Genomic DNA, 16,736 nt, shown 5'->3' with positions numbered 1-16,736 from the left:
TCCCAACTCCAATTCATAATCGACTAAGCTGTCAAAGTGATTTCCTAAAGTGCAGATCTCATCATGTCTCTTCTCTACTCAAAAAATTCCAGTGACCTCTTCTCTTTATCGAATATAAAACTGTTTGGAAATTAAAACTTTTTACCATTCTCTCTGTCCCCAAACCTTTCCAGGCTTTTAAAATTTTATTCCCCTTTCTATGCTCTATGTTCCAGTTATATTGGAGTATTTGCTATTTTCCTCAGGACTGGTTTGTATTATCATTGCTTTTTCTTTGGATGTCCTCCATACCTGTAATGTACTCCCTCCTTTCCTCTGCAAAATTCAGCTTACTATCACTTTCTTTATAAGATCTTTACTTATTCCTCCAATCCCACAGTTACCAATTTCTTCTATCCTTTCATTTTGTATTATTTTGTGTATGTAAATGAACCTTTACAAATTACTACTCCAGTGCCTTACACTGGAAGTGTGACCCTCACTGCTAAAGTCTACTACCATAAGAGAGTACAAGCTATGGAACATTCAACCATTCTGAAAATGTAGCCAGGTGGTACATTGGACTAGCCCACAGCTAAATTCCTCCTGAAATATTTGTGTAACCCTAGGAAAATGGATACCTCTAAATTCTTTATTTTCCTTAACTGGCTTTTACTATTGATTACATAGAAGAGGTTTGAAGACAAAGAGGGAATAATAATAATAATGCTAATAATAACAATGACAATAATGCTAATGATAATAACAAACATTTATATAATAGAAAAAAAAACCCAAGTCCCTAATGCAAGGGTCACAGAGGAGAAAAGCAAGATAAAAAAGACAAAAAATAAAGTAGAGAAATAGAAAAATAACTGTTAATAGTGTTATTTAATTTTTTTTTGCTCCTTCTCTTTCCATTCCTATTCATTTTTGGTTTGGGAATCAGAGGTGCAGTGGCCAAAAGAAAACTGGCACTCAGTGGCTTCTCATTTCTAGCCTCTATGGAAGTAGGGATCTTCAGGATTCTCTCAACTTCCTTTATTCCCTGAAATCAGGAGGCTTCACCCCATTAATGCCTCACTGGTATGTCTGTCCTAAGTTATCAAAATCCGGAGTCTCAGAGAAGGAAGAACACATCATCTACTTAAACTCATCTTACCTTCCCCCTTCAAATAGGAACCCCTACTATATCATTTGCTGTTGTTCAATCATTGTCACATCCGATTCTACATAATCCCATGGGCCTTATTCATGGGGTTTTCTTGCCAAAGTTATTTGACTGGCTTGCTATTTCTTTTCCCTAGTATTTCCCCATTTTGCAGATAAGGAACTTAGACTAATAAGGGTTAAATGACAAATGTTAACTAATAAATGTCTGAGCTCTGATTTGAACTCAGATCTTCCTGACGTTAGACCTAGTTCTCTATCTACTGTACGACCAAATTGCTTTATGCCATTATTACAAAGTAATTAATCTCTGTGTGAATAATTCCTGTAACTTTGAGATCTCTATGTGAACTCATTCAATTTTGTACAATGCCATTAGAAAGTTCTTGCACGTATTGAATGAAAATTTGTCCCTTTGTAATTTTTTCAGTGGAGACCACCTTTGCCTTTGCTGTCATTATTATTCATTCATAATAGGCAGATGGTATAGCAGAGTTGAGTCCATCTTTCAGATCCTAAAGGCTTAGGTTTCTCAACCCTGGAATTTACAAATTTTGTGGTCTTTGACAAGTTATTTAACTTCTCTGGAAAACGTTCTTTCCTTTGTAAAATTTGGAAAAGAATATTTATACTACTTACCTTGTTGGGTTTTTGTTGATAAGTGCTTTGAAGTCCTTTAATATAGGAATGGGTTTGATTAAAAGGATTTTATAATTGACTCTTTTCTACCTGGGACTTATGGTAAATAGGTATTCTACCCAGTCTTCTTTCAGTGCTTTGAAACTAGGAACCTATCCTAAGTATATTCTCTGCCCTTTGTTTTGTGATAGAGTCCTCAATGATTTTTTATTTTCCTATTCTTCCAAATTTCCTTTAGTGCTTTGAAACTGGGAGGCTATCCTGAGGATGCTTCCTGCTCTTTGGGTTGTGAGAGGTCTCAATTGGCTTTTATTTCCTCATTCTCTCCAAATTGCAAAAGCAATTTGTGCAGCTTGGACTGGAACCTGAGGGACAGATCCCTTTGGGCATAATCCCATCCTGATCCCTTGGGCAAAATTGGAGAGCGAATCCTTTAGGTTTTAGGAGTCTAACTCTGAATTAGGAAGAATCTCAAAGGATCTTACTAGCAAAGATTATAAAAGAAGTCCATGGCTCTTAGATTAATCTAGTCTCTTAGAATGAATGCACATGCTTTGTATGTGAGAAGCAAGGAAAGGCCTCATCTGTATCTGCTATGTCCATACATAGCCACATGGACTCTAGATCACAAATATGATATCTGTGTATTGATGAAGTCTCAATTCAGTGTTTGCACCTCTTCTGTGACTGACCGCTGGATTCTTCCTGAGTATGTTTAGTGAATTTTGAGCAAGAGTGTGCTGGAGCCATCTTGAACTTTCCTCTGTATGAGCTGAATGTTAAATTTTCAATGTGTGTACTTACCCCTAAAAAATCTGCAAATGCTACCAATTAGGGCTTAATTTGTTGTTTTGTTGATTATCTAGACTTAAGGAATCAATGGAAAAATGTTAATAATAAAGGTTAAATTTAAAAATGTGATGAATATAATTTTTTTTTTCTCCCTGGAGAGAGCTAGTCATTAGACATTTTCCAGAACAACTCTAGTCTTCAGTGTCACACATCTATTCAAGGAAATATGAGGAAAAGAGAGACAATTTGAATTGGTTTTTTACTTTCTGGGACTTTTCAAACTCTTCAGAGTAGCTGATATTTTCCCTTTAATTTATCACTGATGTCAGGGCTTCACCAATGAATGTGTGATGAAAATCAGACTCTCACATGTCCATTCAGTGGGACCTGGGGCTTCTCTTACATATTTTTGGAAAGCCTGAGAAAGCCTTCTATATATTTTTAATGGAAATCAGATCTCTATGAACCCATTGTCAGTGGGAATGGAATCCAAAGCATAGGCTTGTGTGTGTGTGTGTGTGTGTGTGTATGCATGTTTGTTTCTTACCTTGTATTGATAAAGGCAGCTCTTTGTAATAGATATCACAAATCAGATATCCAGATTAATTGCACTGTAACCTACATTTTTAGAAAGTTACCCCATGTATTCAGGAGGTAAGGGTCTACATGCAATAATTATCAGAAATGGGATTTTAAACTGTCTTTCCTAGTTCCAAGGTCAACTCTTCATCCATTCCACTACGCTGTCTCTCTGAAGTTAAATAAATGTAGTTAAAGGAGGGCCCTAACTATATCTCTTCTAGTCAAAATTCTGTCAGGCTTGTATTGCTTTTTCAACTTTGTATCTACTCAAGGCATGATCCTAGTGATGATTTAGTCCTGCTCCCTACTCTCTTCTCCATCCAACTTAGTTTTATTGCATAAAGATTTGCACTATATTCATCCAGGAATATGTCAGAATTAGTTTGAACCACTGGGAGAGCCAATTGTTAGATTTTCAATATTCATGTTTATTTTTCAGAATTTGGTAAATGGTATAAATCGGGGCTTCATTTATTGTTTTGTTAGTTGTCTAGAGTTAAGAAAGTGAGAAACTATACACAATACAGAATAAACTTTAAATAATGTTCACATGGAACTAGCTGTTAAATATTTATAAGTATATCTTTGCTTCCATTCTCAAGCTACAAAGGCTACCGATTCCTATTTAAATTCTGAAAACACTTATCAAAGGCCTACTATATTCAAAAGTAAAAGTTCAGCAGCTAGACAGAACTAGACATGATTCTTATAGAGTTGTTAAGGCAGACTTATTATTATTAATACAATAATTAATATAATATTTCAATTTAATCTATTAACTAAATAATTAATAATTAAATAAATTAAATAATTTAATTAATAAAAAATAATTGTTTTATTGTTCATTTGAATCTAAGACTTTATGACCTCATTTGGGGTTTTCTTGCCAAAGATACGGGAGTAGTTTGCCCATCTCCTTCTCTAGTTCATTATATAGGTGAGGAAACTGAGGCAAAGAAGGGTAAGTAACTTGTTCAAGGTCACACATTTAGTAAGTATCCTAAACCAGATATGAGTTATGATCATGAACCCTTCTTGATTCCAAATTCAGTGCTCTGTATTAAAGCTTCTTAAAATGTGTGTCATGCACAAACAAAACCAACAGAAACGGGATTTAAAAGGACGCACAAACCTGGGAAAATATGTAAATTTTTGTGTTTCTGATAAAAGTCTCATTTCTAAAATATATAAAGAAGTGTGTCAAATTTATAATAATACAAGTCATTCCTCAATTGATAAATGGTCAAAGGATATGAACAGACAATTTCCAGATGACTAAATCAAAGCTATCTGTAGTCATAAGAGGAAATGTTCTAAATCATTATTCATTAAAGAAATGCAAATTGAAACGACTGTGATACCACTATCCACCTATCAGATGGGCTAAGATGACAGGAAAAAATCATGATAAATTTTGGAGGAATATGGGAAAATTGGTACACTAATGTATTGTTGGTGGAGTTGTCAAATGATCCACTCATTCTGGAGAGCATTCTGAAACTTTAACCAAAGGGTTATAAAACTGTGCATACCTTTTGACCTACAGTGCCACTATTGTGTCTGTATCCCAAGGAAATAATAAAGGAAGGAAAAGGACCCACATGTGCATAAATGTTTGTAGAAGCTGTTTTTGTGGTAGCAAAAAATTGTAAAATGAGTAGAATAAGTTGTGGTATATGAAGGTAATGGAATATTATTGTTCTTTTAAAAAATGATGAACAAGCTTATTGTAGAAAGGGCTGGAAAGATTTATATGAACTGATGCTGAGCAAAACAAACAGAACCAGGAATACCTTATATAGAATAACAGCAAGAATGTGTGATAATCAATTATGAAAGACTTGGTTCTTTTTTTTTTTTTTTTTTGCAGAGGGTTATTGAATACTTTTATTCTGCACAGAGAAGCCACTAAGGATCTGCCTGTGGGCTTGTTGGGGCTGCATCACAAACATATGGCTCCACATAACAACACGGGGAGGGTGAGAACAGTTCACTTTAGCCCAGTCACAAGACAATAAGGCCTTCTGACAGAGGTGCAGATGATCAGGGACAGTCTCTGGTAAGACAGTTCTAAGGAAGCAGTGAGAACATCACAGAGAGGTGGAGGGGAGAGGGAAGTTATACAGCAGAAGCCCCTGCCCCCAGAACAAAACTGGTCTAGTACTTGGCGCTGCCCACTCGCAGGACAGAAGCAGACTTCTACAGAGGTTACTAGAGCCTGCTAGCTTTTATAGCTGGGAGGCTTCCCTGCCAAGACAGTTTAGTTGGCCTGAGGATTCCTGAAGTTCCTTCCGGCAAACCTAGCCTTGCTGCCCAGCTCTTTCTCGATTCTAAGAATCTGGTTATACTTTGCTAGACGCTCAGATCGGCAAGGGGCACCAGTCTTGATCTGCCCAGTGCAGAGACCCACCACCAGATCTGCAATGAAGGTGTCTTCAGTCTCTCCAGAATGATGAGAAACCATTACTCCCCACCCATTGGACTGGGCCAGCTTGCACGCCTGGAGAGATTCGGTCACGGAGCCAATCTGGTTCACTTTGAGGAGGAGGCAGTTGCAGGCTTTCTCATTCACAGCCTTTTCAATGCGCTTGGGATTGGTCACTGTGAGACCATCCCCTACCACCTGGATGCCTGCAGTAGCAGTGAAATCCTTCCAAGCCTCCCAATCATCCTGGTCAAAGGGATCTTCAATAGACACCACTGGATAGTCCTTGATGAAGGTCTTGTAGAGGTCCCCAAGCTCAGAAGGAGAGATGTATCGGCTGGGATCATCAGGAGACTTGAAGTCTAAGTCATATTCCAGAGCTGAAGAATTCTGAGGCAGCCATGTCCATGCCAATCACAACCTTATCAGTATAACCAGCTTTACTCAATGGCTTTTCAGACTCCAGAGCTTTTATTCTCTAGGATGTTAGAGCAAGCCACCCTCATCCCCTACGTTAGTGGCATCCTGTCCATATTTCTGCTTAATCACGTTCTTCAAGTTTAGGTAGACCTACGCCCCAATCGCATGGCCTCCTTTGAAAGTTGTTGCTCCAACAGGGAGGATCATGAACTCCTGCATGGCCAGCTTGTACCAGCATGGGAGCCACCATTGATCACATTGAAGGCTGGAACTGGAAGGATGACTTCACTATTGCCTGCAAGGTCAGCAATATGGCGATACAGGAGACACCTTTCTCAGCAGCTCCAGCCTTACAAACAGCCAGAGACACTCCCAATATAGCATTTGCACCAAATTTAGATTTATTTTCGGAGCCATCCATCTCTATCATCAACTTATCAATTTTCTCCTGTTCCACAACATTCTAGTTTCTGAATCAGGCTTGGGTATAGTTTTATTGATGTGCTCAACCGCTTTTGAGACACCTTTCCCATATAGTGGGTCTTATCATTGTCCAGGAGTTCCAGGGCTTCTATGGACACCGGTGGAAGCACCATGCACAGAGCTCGAAAGAGACCTTTTCCAGTGTAGAGCATCAACTTCAACATTGAGGTTTACAAGTATGTCGAAGATTGTCAGTAGACCCTGAGGATAGACATGTTGAATTTCTGGACAAGACTTCCTCCTGGGGTCAGAGAACAGAGGCCGAGGGATCAAGACTTGGTTCTTTTCAGTGGTTCTGATCCACAACATTCTCAAAAAGCTTTTGACAGAAAATGTCATCTGTATGCAGAAAAAATATTGGAGACTAAATGTAAATTAACACATGCTATGTTCACTTCTTTTTTTTTTTCTGTTTTATTCCCCTCCATCCCATGGTTCTCCCAACATGATTCTTAAAACAATGTGTATTAAAATAAATTAATTTTTAAAAAGATAGGGTCATGTAATTGAATGTGTGGGGTTCCTGAAATGATTATTTATTATTGGAAAATGTTTGATTTGTACACCTATTTTATATACGGATACACCTGAGGTCACATAAACATTTTTCAAGTGAAAAAGGATTAGGAGTAGAAAAAATTTAAGAAGCCCTGCTGTATATAACTATGTGCCAGTGATTCTGGGATTTCATTTAAGGAAGATCTCAATGATACAGATCCAAACTTATTTCAATGCCTTCTCATTTTGAGAAATTGTTGTCTTTGTCCTCCTATAAATATGCAAATGGTCCATCTGCTATTTTGGGAACTTCCTGCCCATATTTCTTGCTTGGTATTACACAAATATTAATAATAAAAATAATTAGTAACATTTATGTAGTTCATGCCAAGTGCCAGGCATTATGAGGCACTTTAAAATTATTATGTCAATTGATCCTCACTAGGACACTGGAAAGTAAATGCTATTATTACTCTATTTTTACAGTTGAGGAAATTGGGGCAAACAGAGATTAAGTAACTTGCCATAGTCATACAGTTAGTGTAGGTATCTGAAGTCACATCTGAATTCAGGTATTCCTGATAGCAGGTCTGGTACTCTATTTACTGTGCCATCTAGCTGACCTTAAGCAGGTAGCAGAATGCTAGCTAAACATTCAGGATAATTATCTATTATCACCTATTCTCAATTGATCTCAATTCTTTCTCATTGTACATCTCTTTGACATCTTTTAGCCCACACTGTGCCCATATTTCCTATTTGGTTATATCCATTGTATGACTGAAGGAACAATTAACTTGGAGATATCTGGCGGTTCTGGAGTCAGAGGACCTGGGTTCAGTTTTCACCTCTAAGACATACTACCTATATAAAACTGGGCAGATCATTTAACCTTCCTGAGCTCCATATTTTCATCAATACAATGTTAGTACCTGACTATTGGTCTCTGAAATCCCTTTCAGTTCAGAGGTTTGTGAATGTTTTGTTTGGACTAGCTCTCTATAAGATCTTGGTACCAACCCGAGTTCTTGGTCTTAGAAGAGAAGTGAAGGGGAGGGATCATGCAGATGGTCAAACATGGAGTCCATTTATTCCAAATTTTCTCAGACTTAGCTACCCTAATGCCCTTATACAACTACAATACCCTGTGATGTCCGAGGGACCACATAAACAGCTTGCTATTGTGTGTTGATGACTCTTTGCCACTTGGTATCACTCTGCTTTAATTACAACACAGGTTGTCTCAACTCCTTTCAGTTTTGAAACTATTACCCTATTTTAATAAATGTAGTGATAACTCTTAACCAACTTGCTAATGTATTCTTCCTTCTCTTTCTTAAACCACCTAATCTCTCCAGTCCTGAATCCCATTATCTTTGGTGCTGGCATTCAAGAAATCAAACGTGCACTTTTAGTTGTTTTGAAAAAGTTTATTTTATTTTTATTAATTGTGATTGTTTTTCCTCTTTACAATGTATAGTGTTCTGGTTTGTTTTCTGGAGGTCTTTGGACCAGCCTTCATTTCAGCAGAGTAATCACCATGAGAGTAGCCAGGTGATAACGTCCAAATTCTTTATTATCTCCTTCACAGCCTTGTCTCCTTGCCTGGGGCTCATCTAGCTTTCTGAAGGGCTTTCAGATAGGACTTGGTTTCAGTGGAGAAATGAAGGAGACAGGAGAGCCACCATAAAGGTAGGAGAGGGAATGAATATCTCTGACTGAGTTTGTCCCAGCTTATATACAGTATTCTAATTACATCATCATACATGTGAATCTTGTAGAACTATATTAAGTACTAAGTACCTGTACTGAACTAGAGAACTATTAATTACCATGCTAAACTAATAACCATTGTCTTATCAATTCCACTGAGTTAACACCTTGTTCCTTGTTGTAAGAATACTTGCCTAAGTACATTTCTCCAAGAGTTCTGGCCCATATTACAACAATAAATCATCCCTACTAACAGTAATTTAAAAAATGGAAACATGAAGTATCATAATTGTGCTTAGTAGTACATGTGATATTTCCTTTCCATAATCTGCCTGGTGCCTCATGATGTCTTTTCTTTTGAATCAAGCTTGTTCATTACAAAATTGCAATATTCAGTTTTAATTGCTTTATTGTTATTATTTCCATATACATTGATATATGCAATAAGTATATTCCTTGTACCTGGTTTTTCTCATTTCATTTTGTATTTGTTCATAGATATCTTCCTATGCTTTTTTATATCAATCAAATTTATCACTTTTGGCCACATGGTTATATATTATTGCATTCAATACCATAATTCATTTAGCCATTTCCCAAATAATGGGCATCTAATTTGTTCCCAGTTCTTTGTTACTTAAAAAAGTATTACTGTAGATATTTTTGAGTATATGTCTTTTTTTTCTGTCATTGACCTCCTTGAGGCATTTGTTTAGCAGTAGTCATTCAGCCAAAGGGTATTTTAAAATTGATTATTATATGTAAATAATAAAACAGCAACATATCATATGGTTAAATTAATATATGCAGAAAAAGCTTTTGGTAAAGTACAAAACTCATTTTTTATTAAAAAGCATTTGAAAGTATTGGTATAAATAGATTTTCCCTTAAATTGCCTAAAACCATCAGCAAACATTAGTTGCAATGTAAATAAGGTAGAAACCTCGTTAAGATCAGGTATGAAACAAGGATGACCTTACCAATATTCTTCCAGATTGCATTGGAAATCCTAAAAAATAGCAATAGGAATAGAAAGAAAAAAATAAGGAATCACAAAAGAAATTGAAGTTAAAAAAATCTTTTTTTTGCAGATGATATGATGACTTACTTGGAAAATCCCAAAGACTAAATTAAAAAGTTAATGAAAACAATGAGGATATGTAGTAAATCTTATATAAACCACCAGCATTCTATTACATCACAAATAAATCCCTGCAAGAAAAGAAAATAAGCAATAACTGATTTAACATAACTTTAAACCAGATAAAATATCTGGGAACATACCCGCCCAAACCATATGAACAGGATTAAAAAAAAAGTTTATACAAAGAAAATCAGATTTAAATAATTGGAGAAATATCCATTGTTCAAGGGTAGTCAAGATCAATATAATAAAAATGTTAATTTACCCTAAAGTAATTTATATATTTAATGCCATCTGAATTAAATTAGCAAAAATTGTTTTGCTAAGTTAGAAAAAATAATAACAAAATTCATTTGAAAGAACAATAGAATAAAACTATCCAAAGAACTAATCAAAAAATTTAAAGGAAGGAGTTTTAGGAGTAACAGATTTGAAATTATATTATATTATAATCAAAATTATCTGGTAATGACTAAGAAATAAAAAGATTGATTGATGAAAGAATAGACAGCAGCAAATGACTATAGGAACCTTGGTTTTGACAAGACAAATTTTGGGGATAAGAATTCATTATATGGGAAATAGTCTAGCAGAAACAGTATAAACTGACATCTTATACCATTTACCAAGTTATGGTCAGAATTGATACATGACCTAGATATAAAGAGAGATATTAAAAATATTTGAAGAACACAGAACATATTGCCTATCAGATTTATGCATAGGTAAACACCTTATGAATAACCAAGAGATAGCATTGTGAGATATACAATGAATAATTTCAATAACATTACATTGAAATGTTTTTCTACCAATAAAAGCAATGCAACCAAGATTAGAAGGAAGACAGAAAACTGGAGAAAAAATTGTAGTGATAAAGGTGTCATATCTAAAATATATGTAGAACTTTATCAAATCTGTAAGAATATGAGTCATTTTCCAACAGATAAATTGTCAAAGGATGTAAATGATAGGTTTCTGATGAAGAAATCAAAACAATTTATAGCCATATAAATATCTTTCAATCATTGACTAGAGAAATGAAAGTTAAAACCATCTTGGGATATCATTTTACACCTATAAAATTAGCTAAGATGATTGAAAAGTGAGAAATGTTGGAGGGAATGTGGAAAAATTGGGATACTAATTCATTATTGATGAAACGGCGAAGTGATCCAACTATTTTGGAGAGCAATCTGGAATTATTCCCAAAGAGGTTTTAAATTGTCTATTCTCTTTGACCCAGCAATATCACTGCTAGGACTGTTTCTAAAGGAGATCAGAGAAGAAGAAAAAGAACCTCCTGTTTTGAAATATTTATAGTAGCTCTCCTTGTAGTGATAAAGAATTGGAAATGGGTGGAAGGCCTTTTAACTGGGAAATAAATGAACAAAATGTGGTATATGATAGTGATGGAATACTACTGTGCTATAAGAAATGATGAGATTAGTGATCTTAAAAAACATGGAAAAACATGCATGGCATAATGAAAATTGAAATGAGCAGAATCAAGAGAACATTTTATTTAATAATGGTAATAGTGCTTTTAGAACTTTGAGTGATTGTGATTTTGACTATTATAAAAACTTATGCTAACTACAAAGGGTCTATGAAAAGAGATAGTATCTATATTCAGAGAAAGAATTGATCAACAGAAGTTATATATAGAATAGTATATACATATATATGCATGTACACACACATTCATATGTAGCTATAGGAAGTTACATAACTTTGTTATGTGTTTTAAAGGGATGGAAAGTTGTACATAATAGATTTGCAGTTTTTCTGAGATCATATCTAACAGCTATTAGATTGGCCAATTATTCTTTCTCATTTTCTTCCTTTGATCTGTTTTTTCACAATTGTGACTACTAAGGAAATGTTTTACATGATGACATGCATAAAGTATATCAAACTGGCTACTCTCGTTGGAAAAGAGGAGGGGAGAGAAAGAGGGAAAAAATATGGAACTCAAAATCTTGTAAAAAGAATGCTTGAGATATAACTGGGGAAAATATAATGGTATTAAAAATAAAAATAAAAGAACACTCTCAAAGTAAAAAAAAAAGTAGTACTGCCTATTACTCATTCTGTCTCCTGCTAGATATAATATTGTGCCTCACTATTATCCAATGGTAAGATTCCTGTTAGAGGGTGGATCTAAGGTTCACTTACTTATTTTCAGCTGCTATAGATACTGATACTGTCATCCTGAGATTTTCTCCTCCTTCTCCCTCCTCTTCTTTACTACTAAGCCTAAGCCTATTAATTTTATACCATCATCCTCTGGAAATTTCAATCAACTTAATTTCCATTAACCTAAGACTCAACAACAATTGAATTTATCATTATTACTCATGGGCCACAATGTTAGACAGTCTATAGAAAGAGAAAATAATTTTTTTGCTTTAAAAACTGAAAATACACCCAGAGAAATCAGATAAAAATAAAAAAAATTAAAAAACTCAACTCACACAGATGTAACATAATTATTACAAAGTATTTATTTTTATTGTTATTAATAATATCAACAACAAAAATCATGGTGTAGTTACCCAGACCTGATCAGTGTAGTTCTCTAGCAGTTAAGGTCCAGAAATGAAATGATAGAAGTTATCTTGAGGATATGAGAAAGATTTTTAGAGAGAGTTGAGGGGAATGTTAGATCAATCTTGGTAGATGTTATGGAACTATTTTAGCTTAATGACTTATAGTAGTTTCAGAATATAAGGAGCACAGTATTTAAGAATATTCCATTCCTCCGTGCCACCTCAGATACACACAAAAATGAACATAACCTTGATCTTGTCATCACCTGTATGAACTGCTATTAAATATGCAGGCTTATGGCTATGCACTATATTATGAGGTCCTTGCTTGTATGAGTTGGAAAATCTCCTTTAAAAGGATTGCCTACAATGGGAAACTTTCTCCTTATACTTGTAAAGATCCGAATGATTGTCACTTTACTTACTAGAAGATATTCAGTTTACAAACTGAATATATCATAGGTGTGTTCCATATGTAATGTAGGAGTTTGAGAAGACTCTTTAAAGTTCTAAGTGGGTCCACTATTATAGTCATAGTTGTTAATTATCTCTTTTCAGAGGTTAAGAATTTGATTAAAGTTTTGTGTGAGTCTTATTACTGCTATCAGGCCCAAACCAATGTACTGGTACACTTAGCCAGACTGATCAAATGAAGAAATTTGAAAATTTCATTGCTGGGCCATGAGATGATTATTAATCAATTATATTATTACACATTTTTATAGATTTAGTTCTAGCTAAGCTAATCATAAAGTTATGTAAAATATTATGGCCATTTTCTCTTTTCTTTTTTATGCCAATATAGCTTAATTTTGTGATCTTTTTGGTGGGGACTGCTCCCATTACATTTTGTCAGTGCATTGAACTTATTTGTGATTCACAAAGGGCAGCCCTTTTAAGAATCAAATAGGGGAATTTGTGAAATTGATTATTTGTTGATTAACAAAAAATTAATCACAACAATAACTATTGTAAGCAATTTTTAAAGGTTAGATTTAGAATTATTTTGTCTAGGCTTTGGTAGTATTTTATTGCTTGATGGAAAGACTGTATACATAATTTTGAGCAGTAAATACAAACTATGTATATCACTTTGGGTGAACCTACCTCTTGAAAGGTTGTAGAAGATGAATAGAAGATGCCTCAGTCTAGTCATGTGATGTTTTTCTTAGTACTGGGTTTCTATAGTAAAGGAAAGTAGAGTTAAGGACTTTCCAAGGGTGTTGACTAACTCTATGTCCCTCTTACTATGGGCTCTGGAAGACCCCTTTTGCTAGTATATACATACATATGCATATATGTATGTGTACACACACACACATACACACATATGCATACAGTATAAAAGCATGCTCTGATTATATGGAGTGGTCTCTGATTATTGTGGAGTCACTGACCATTAGCAATGATAATTGTTGGCCTTACCAATAAATAGTTTATGCTTGGACTTTTGTGTTTCCCACAATCACAGGACATTTTGCTTTACTCTTGGTGTAATAATAATAATGTGCTTCCAGTAAGTATTGGGCAAATGAAAAACTCTAACAATAGTGCATTAATATGCCCATTGTTCCAGAATTTTCCAACATCCATTATGCCCCCCTTTTTTTCCTTGTCAATTTGCCTTAATTGAGGTAGAACTTAGGAGTTATTTTGATTTGTATTTCTCATCTTATTAGTGATTTGGAGTATTCTTTCATGTTTGTTAATACTTTGAAATTCTTCTTTTGAAAAGAATTTTATATCCTTTGACAACTTGTCTTTTTGTGTATGTTTTGGTTAGTTACATATTTCTTTAGAGATTGATGCTATGAATTCAAGTTTTTTTCTTTTGCTAAGTATTTCTGCTATGTGGTTCCATGATCTCCTGGAAATATATCAGGGTGTATTTTGTATTAGCTGTTGGTTAAATTTTCTTGGTTAAATTCTAAATATCTCTAAATAGAGATATTTACTATCAACAGATAGTTGGTATAATGAGCAGTATGTTTATCCTAGAATCACAAAAAATCTTATTTTGTTCCTGAGTTCAGATTTGACTTCAGATATTCACTAGTGTTATTCTGGGCAAGTCACTTAGCCTTGTTTGGCTCACTTCCTCATGTGCAAAATAAGCTGGAGAAGAAAATTTCAAACTAACATATCAAGAAAACTTCAAATGAAATCACATAGAATCAGGAAAACCTGAAACAATGAGGCAACAACTAATATATCTTGCCACTCGTCATCCTTAAGGATTTTAATATCCTCCTTTTAATTTATTGCTTTATTCTCTTTTTTCTTCCTTCTGAGAAACATATTGTTTATTCCTATTTTTGTTTCTTCATCCTTCCTTATCTGAGCATTATTGATCATTACTGTCTCGTGTTTTGGTCTTTATCTCTATTCTACCTCCTTTGTCACCTCTTTGTCACCCCTCCTGTCCTTTAAAAAATACATCTTTGTTAAATGATAAAAATCACTTATTTTCTACTTCATTCCAAAATGAAAAATAAAATTCCTGTTATAAACCACACATAATCAAGCAAAACAAATTTCTGAATTAGACACATCTGGGTCATCCATTTCTCTAGAAGGATGTGGAGCAGCTACTCTCATTAGTTTCTTGAAATCGTGGTCAGTTACTAAGATCTTCAGATTTCTAAGTCTTTCAAAGTTGTTTGACTTAACAATATTGCTGTCATTATATACATTGTTCTGTTTCAGATCATTTTACTATGTATCATTCCATCCAAGACTTTTCATTCTTTCTGAAGTCATCACTTTCATCATTTGTTACAGCAGAACAGTATTCTATTACATATTTATATCATAACTTGCTTGGCCATTTCCCAATTATTGAGCATCCCTACAGGATAAAATTCTTTGTCACTTTAAAAAAAGAGCTGCTATATTTTTGCACATCTTTAGAATTTCCTCAGCTTGGGATCAATTCCTTCTTAATGAAACATCTTCTATTTGCAACTCTCTTTTCTTCTCTTTGCCTCATAGTCCTCTTTTTAGTGGAATATATCTGTGTATCCAACTCTGTGTGTGTATATGTGTATATATTCTTCCCTAGAGGTTGCTATAAAACTCTCTTTTTTATCAGTTCACAGAAATGAAACATAATTAACTTTTTAAAAAAGGAACATGATTTTATATATGAAAATTAAACTTTTCAAATAATTTTAAGTCTCCAAAATATTTTAAAATCATATATGAGAAAATATTTGCAGTAAATACATCAGATAATGTCTACAATCTAAGACCTATAAAGAACTAAAACATATGCATGATTAATAATACAGATTACACAGTAGAATAATGGTAAATAAGCATGAATAGACAATTTCCAAGAGGGAAACACAAACTGATAATAATCATCTGAAAAGAAAGTATCTTTAAAATGAAGAGACTGGACTAGTTGGCTTCTAAGGAACTTGTAACTCTCTATGATCCTAGAAATTTATATTCAAATTTCCTGATGATCATAGAAATTCAAATTAAGATGATATTCAGATAGTGCTTATATCCTGTAAAATATTTTAAAATAAGGAAAAATTTACAAGAACTGTTGTTAGAGCTGTTGGAGAAACAAGTACTCTAACACACTGCTGGTGGAATTGCAGATGGATGTTATTATTATAGAAAGTAATATAGCACTACAAAATAAGGGTAAGAATACTCTATATCTTTCAATTTAGCAATTCCACTAATTAGACTATATATAATGTATACATGTGTGTATACATAATGTATATACGCATATATACCTATATATATGTTTGCGTGTACTGTGTGTGTGTGTGTGTGTGTGTGTGTGTGTGTGTGATATGACAAGAAACCTACCGGAACAAAAATATTCTAATCTGCTCTAATGATAAGAGTAAAAAAGGGAAAACTTCTGGGTTTTACCAGTGAAGAACATGTAAAAATATACATACAAATATTAATGTTATGGAATGTTACAGAACTAAACAAATAACATGTATGAATTATACAAAGAAATAGACAAAGTCTTACAAAGATGTTGCAGAGGAAAATTCAAAAAAACAATATTACTGATATTAGTTAAAACTGCACTTTTAAAAAGAAGAAAAAGAAGTAGGAAAGAAGGAAAATAGGATAAAAGAAGAATTTTGATCTGTTTCATCACAAATTCCACACAACAGTCACTTTTAATTCTCCCTTCACCCTGATTTCTTACTTATGTGTTACTCTGTTCTTTGCCCCTTACTTTGATGTCTAAACTCCACTTTGCTTTCCTTTTTGTGTTCCTTGAATGTCTCATGCTCTTTTGAATCATCAATTCCATTTTTTCCATTCCCATATTCTGGTGCACATTAGCATAAGTGGA

At 34.1% G+C, this 16,736-nt stretch overlaps 1 pseudogene; it reads right to left on the bottom strand.

Annotated features, from left to right (window-relative positions):
- Positions 1–5,010: 5,010 nt before the first annotated feature.
- Positions 5,011–6,573, bottom strand: LOC116422770 (annotated as a pseudogene).
- Positions 6,574–16,736: the final 10,163 nt, after the last annotated feature.

Source organism: Sarcophilus harrisii, chromosome 3 (genome assembly GCF_902635505.1).
Source record: "Sarcophilus harrisii chromosome 3, mSarHar1.11, whole genome shotgun sequence".
In the NCBI taxonomy this organism is placed as follows: Eukaryota; Metazoa; Chordata; class Mammalia; order Dasyuromorphia; family Dasyuridae; genus Sarcophilus; species Sarcophilus harrisii.
This window is presented reverse-complemented; position numbering and strand designations above follow the sequence as displayed.